Source organism: Myotis brandtii, unplaced genomic scaffold (genome assembly GCF_000412655.1).
Source record: "Myotis brandtii unplaced genomic scaffold, ASM41265v1 scaffold569, whole genome shotgun sequence".
NCBI lineage: Eukaryota > Metazoa > Chordata > Mammalia > Chiroptera > Vespertilionidae > Myotis > Myotis brandtii.
In genome coordinates, this window is record NW_005370127.1 from 60,888 (window position 1) to 67,273 (window position 6,386).

A 6,386-nucleotide genomic window follows, 5' to 3' on the forward strand; every position below is an offset into this window, starting at 1 on the left:
CCAATTCAGGGTTAATGAGAGCCAGACACTAGAAATGCATGGCATGCCAGGCTGGCATTCTCAACCTCGCAGGAAAGGGCCAAAGTAAGTATCAGTTCTGAGATGCCCCATTGGTGTGGGGCCCACTTTAGAACCTCCTTTCTCCTGTTGATAAAATGGACTTTCTCTCTCCCTCAGGCAATGATGACAGCCATGCAAATGTGAGCTCTGCTGCTGGCCGGATCTGCAGCCAAATGAGAGCAGAGCAGCACTGAGAGGGAGCTTCCAGGGCACTTCTTAATTGTGTGCACAGAATCTGGAGTCTGCTAATGGCCACTTAAATACCAGCACCATTAGTTGCATCACTGTGCAACTGCCTACCAGATGTGTAACAACCATATTTACTGGTCTGTTTGCAGCTGGTTGTACCTTTTCTGGGCTCATGCCCCATCCGCTCAAATGACTGTTTCCCCATCTGCTTAAATGAGAGAGCCTGGTACAGCCCCAGGACATGGTGTCCCACATGTGCCCACAGGATGCCAGGTACAAGATCAGGAGGGAGAGCAGTGTTGAGGTCAAATGACTGCAATCATCTAATTTGTATTAAGCACAACATTTAAAAAGAACAATCATTCTATTGCCACTGGAGTATTTTATTTTTCTGCTGGGAGAAGAAAAGCTCTCCAAATGTTTTATTCAGCAGGAACTAGAACACTGTTATTATAAACTTTCTTTCCCAAACTAATTCCCTCAGCTGATGCTGCCAGAATTCCTCCTCTCCAGGGCAGTTCTGTCTTCACTCAGTGACTTCTGAGATTTTGCTAGAAAACCTGTCACTTGGACTCCAGCAAGCAGCAGATGGTCTCAGTGGGGCCATGCGGTGCAGCCCTGCCCATGATAGCTCTGAGAAAACCAACACACTGTGTGGTATCATTGGGAAGAAAACCCAAGCTACCATTCTAACCCAGGTTTTCCTCAGTAGAAGATCAGAGCCTGTTGAAGGCCCTGTGGTAGTCCCTCTCTGCACTATCACCTCTGGGGTTCTGGGTAAAACATCACCTCCCAAACACAGCCTGTCGGCCAAAGGACCCTCTAAGACTGCTGGGGGCGTGGGGGGGAATATCAGCCACTATTTCAGGGATGATGAACAGAGGGAAAATGAGAGACATGGCATACTCCAAATTCTGGAAGTTTCTGGATCATTCCACAAATAGAAGAGATTTATATTCTATCCTCAAAAAGGAATTGAGGAGCCCAGGTCTGTCCTAGGACACTGGTGGATTCCTGTGATGGATTCACCATTGAGATACATTCCAACACCTCTGATGGAGTTGGCAGAGGAACTACAAAGCTGTAAAAGCCAGCTCCTCTGCAGAAGTTCATTCAGAGTGACCACTGTTAGAGAAAAAATTCTCCCACACTCTGGTGGCATCAGGGAATGCCACCAATGGGTGTGAGCATTAAAAAAAAAAAGTGACCAATCACCAGGGGATGAAGGAGGTGCTGACAGAAGAGTCACCAGACACACAATGGAGCAGTAGTGATGGTGACAGCAGTGGTCACCAAATGAGGCTGCTGCCAGATATTGTCTATTGGCACTGGCATTGATTTTCAACCTCTTTCCTTATATTACAGGGCAGGGAAGATTCCAACTACATTTTCCAGTCTCCTGGATAGATCCAGTTTTTGGCTAATTTTAGGTTTAGTCAATGAGAACCACTTGGCAGTATAAGCCCTGAAAGGTGGAAGGCTTTCCAGGTGTGCTAGTGGGTAAGGAGCACCAGCAGAGGTGAGTGTTGGCTGCAGATGGACTCCATGTTCCAATGTCTTGGTACCAGTTTGGAGGGTGTGGGGATGATACCAGTGGCAGATGCAGTTTCTTGATTTCTGGGTTGATGGCAGGGGTGTGACCTCAAAGACAAATGTTAAATAGCAGCCTTTGGCTGCCATTCCTCCAGTCTTTCCAATGATTTGTAAGCAACTAATTCTCTGCATTAAATCCTTTCTCCTTACAACCCATTCTTTTCTTCTGTGTACCCAGCTAGACTAAATGTTTCCCAGGTTCTTTTGCAGTTGGGTGTGGCCTTATATTAGTGGATAGCGAGTGGGAGTGTTGGACACCCCCTTCAGACCTGTACTAAACAATCTCCACCTAAGACCCTCCATGCTCTTCTCCCCTCTACTTGTCTAATGCAGGCAAGCACAATGACCTTGGGAGCTATGGGTGGTAATAGTGCGGCCACAATGAGCCTGGGTACCTGAATGACCATTTAGAAGAGAGTCATCTTGGAAGACTAGCTCACTCCCATCATAATGGCCCCAGACAAAACCACAGCTGGCATGTGAAGGGGGAAGAAAGGTGTTGGGGATGAGGCAGATATTATAGAAGCAGCAACCAAGGGCAAAATGGTGAAAGCATTGGTCACTGAAGTGAAGGGACGAAACCTGCTATTTACTAAGTCACTGGCATAGTGATGTTTCTCTAATGTGGCAGCTAGCAGCAGCACCCCAGTTCAAAGCAGGTGTTTCTGTTCCTGTATTGAACTCTGATGGATGACAGCCACAAGTGAAAGAGTAAGTCACTGGCAATGCTGACATAAGCACAATATAGACCACAACCAAAAGGAGCACATGAGCTGGTAGAATCTAACTAAAAAAGAGAGGAGATTGGAGAGCCTTGGGGTTCAGCAAAAACTTCCTGTGTGGCGGCTAAAGGACCAAATTCCTTTGATGTCATATAAACCCTGGCCCCTGTTCATCATCCCATCCTCATCCTTCACATACACAAAACTCCAGAAAAACCACTTAGAAGACCCCAAACACACCAAAGGTTTTTGTTTGTTTGTTTTTAATATTCCCATGTCTAGTTTAGGAAACCAGGCTCACAGGTTCCAGATGTCCAGGGGTGGCATCCAAGGAGAAGCCTCCCCTCTGAAAGCCATCTTTCTCCTCCACGGACCTTGACTCCAAGGGCTGTTCCCTTTGAATGGATTCCAGGAGCAGATGCAGATCTCAGAGACAAGTGGGCACATCCTGAGGTACAGATGTGAGGCCTGGCAACTGAGCTGACAACTCAAATAGCATCTCTCATCGATGAGCCAGGCCAGCTGGTCTGTTTCCCTGGCTGGGAGCATGCCTGAGAAACGTGCCTGCCTTTTATATTTTGATGTGTCACGATTCACCCTATTGTTGTTCCAGAACATTCTGGAGCACAGGAGGCTAATCATCCTTAATGGTATGACATCTGTTTGAGATGACTGGGGGCTCACACCCAGAACCTCCCTCCATCATCCTGAAGGCGGCCACACAGTCACCCTCTCTCCAAGCATTGTCATTTCCCTTTCAGTGGCTCACAAATCAAGAAGAGAAGGAAAACACAGTCTTATGGCTGGCAGTGCAAACTAGCTTTAAAAGATAAATGTATGTTACTAAAAGTAGAGTACAGAAAACATACCTACGCCTGTTTAGAGAAGATTGATGTTCCATTGACCACAGCACGTAGGAGAGCACGTGCATGTTTGTAGTTCCGGGATGAGGCTTCATGAGAGTTGGCCTTTGGTTAGGTTTTCAGTGGCTCAAAGGAAAGGTAAAGCACCTCAGTTTCTGCTGCTCGTGTTGCTCTGTCCCTTGGAGTCACAACATGAAAAACATAAGCTCTGAGGATCAGTTGTGGAGTCGAAGACAGAGAGAGGGTGTTCCAGCCTTTGGAACTCTTTCAGACCAGAAGGGCACCTGCTTAAAGTCTCAGTAGTTGCAACAAGTCTTAAAGGGGGGAAAAATGTAAACTCTGATCCCAATTAGCTTGTATCTTGCCAGCCCAATTTAAACCTAAAGTTCAAATGAGAAACAGGGATAATAACTCCTGTTCAGGACAGAGCATGTGCCAAAGACTGTGCTAAACACTTTATATACTGAACTAGGGGCCCAGTGCACTAATTCATGCACCTTGAAAGGAACTGTGGGCTGCGAGGCTGTGGTGGGCATCCTCCATGCCCCCTCCTGGCCCCTCCCACGGTGGCCCCCAGTGCCCTGTCTGATGGCCATGGAGTGATTTGGGCTGGTGCCAGCAGCAGGTATAAGCAGGGCCAGCACCGTCAGTCAGTGCAAGCTGTGGCTGCTGCCCGGATCGCCCCTCAGGAGCAGGGAGAGGTCAAGAAGCCCTCAGGGGCGATCAGGACTGGCAGTGGCCACTCTCACCTGCTGACAGCTCCGAGAGTTCAGGCTGGTGCTGGGCGCCAGCAGGGGGTGCGAGCAGGGCCAGTGCTGGCAGCAGGTTCAAGCACTGGGCAGGACCAGGGCGTGTGGGAGCAAAGAATTTTCAGTAACCACCAGAGGCTCGCCCCAATGACATTGACTGGCGCCCCATCTTGGTCTGGCGCCCCTGCTCACCTGCTCCACTATCCCACCATGTCCAATACCTGCCATGTTCCATGCTCTGCTGCCTGCTGCTGCCGCCCACCATGTTTCGCGTGCACCCCCTGGTGGTCAGAGCACATCATAGCGACCAGTTGTTCAGTTGTTCGGTTGTTCTGCCATTCAGTCTATTTGCATATTAGGGTTTTATATATATAGATACTATTTAATTCATCCAATAGGACTCTGAGGTAGGTGGTTTTATCCCATTATACAGAAAACAACATTGAGTACCAGAAAAATTAAAGAACCTTCCCAACACCATGTTGCTTGTAAACAGTTGAACCAAGAGTCAAATCCAATTTGGCTTGACTCCAAATCCTACACTCTTAACCTCTGTGCATCATTAATTAGTATCAGGATTCACCTAGGCAGAGATGCTTGTGGTACTGGAGTAGAGATTGGACAAGAAACATTGAATAAAACCAGTGGCTGGGGAACTTTCAAGGTTTGGAAAGTCTCGCCAGGTAGGCTTGACTGATGCCCGGAGCTAGACAACTCCTTCTCTTGGCGATTCCAGTTCACTAGAGAACACTTATAGAGGCAAGCAGGTCACCACAGCTCTTCAAAATTCCCCAATGGCCCCCCAAATTATAAATATGTAGGAAACCCTCAGAACCACAGGTAATGCTCAGTCACCCTCTGGGGTAATTTGAGTCCACAGTTCCCTTTTTCAAGAGGAGACTTGAAGAAGCCAGGTTCAAAGGCTACATATTGTATGATTCCACACAGATAGAAAATAGATCAGCGGTTGCTAGGGGCTAGGACATGAGGTAGGAGTTGACCACAAAAAGGCACAAGAAAAGTTTAGGGGGCAATAATGAAAATGTTTTATAGGCTAATTATGGTAGCCTTGAGACAACTGTATACATTTGTCAAACTCATTTGATCACACACTTAAAATTGGCATATTTTACCACATCTCAATAAAGCTGATTTAAATATATGTACATAGTTGTTGTTTTTTATTCCCAAAAGAAAGCTAGCTGATGAATTAGAGCTACATTTGTATTGTATAACTTTTTGTAGGAAACCGTGAATCCATTCAGTTGTTCAACCTTCCCAGCAGGGAGGTTTTCTGCAGGTAGCCCCTGCCGGCTGATCCCCTGTGCCCAATGGCAAGGTCCTGGAGGGAATTTTCAGGCAAATGCTTCTGTAGCAGTTTAAATAAGAAGCTGATTGCTAGAGTTACCTTGGCTTCCTGCCTCCTTTCCCGAATCTTCAGAGGTCATACTGTGTATTCAGTAGAAACATTCATCTGGAAAATTTCCTAGGGCCAGATTAAATATAACATCCCTGTTTTTAACTTATATCTCACATGACATACCTGTCTTTATCTTCATATCTTGCTGCATTTTGAAGGCCATGCCTGGTCTCTATGTTTAGCTTTGAATGACAGGGGAAAATCTTGCTAAAAATACTAAATATTACAGCTACCACCTGCCTCAAAAGGCTTGGCATGGATTAAAAATTAGCATTTTGGTAAGACTAACTACACCAGCCTTGTCGGTCTGTCCTTCCAGCTCTAGGTCACCCGTCCCTTCTACCTTCTCTTTGATAAAGGTACTCTCTCCCTAGTATGGCCAGTTAGTCCCTTTGCTTGCTGTGCAAGACCTCTTGTTTGGGAAAGATCTGGAGGTTCCTGACCCATGTTAATAGCTCATTTGGAAAAGGAACATAAGCCACACAAATATAGTCTAACATTGGAAATAATCAGATCAGTCATGCAAATTAATAAGTACATAAGGTCATATCCCAACAGAAAAGAGTGCAGTCTCATACAACAAAAGCTACCAGAAAGAATGGATTTTAAAGAGAAATTAAAAGACCAGCCTGACTTTGGACTCCTTTAAAAGCTATTAATGTTATTTGCCGTCATGTATATGATCTCCCGGGCTTTGTTGTTTGGGAGGTAGCCATTCTCTGTACCTCACAGCAAAGTATGAGCTATCCTATTAAGATTTTTTTTCTAATTAAATTAAAAGAGTAAATAA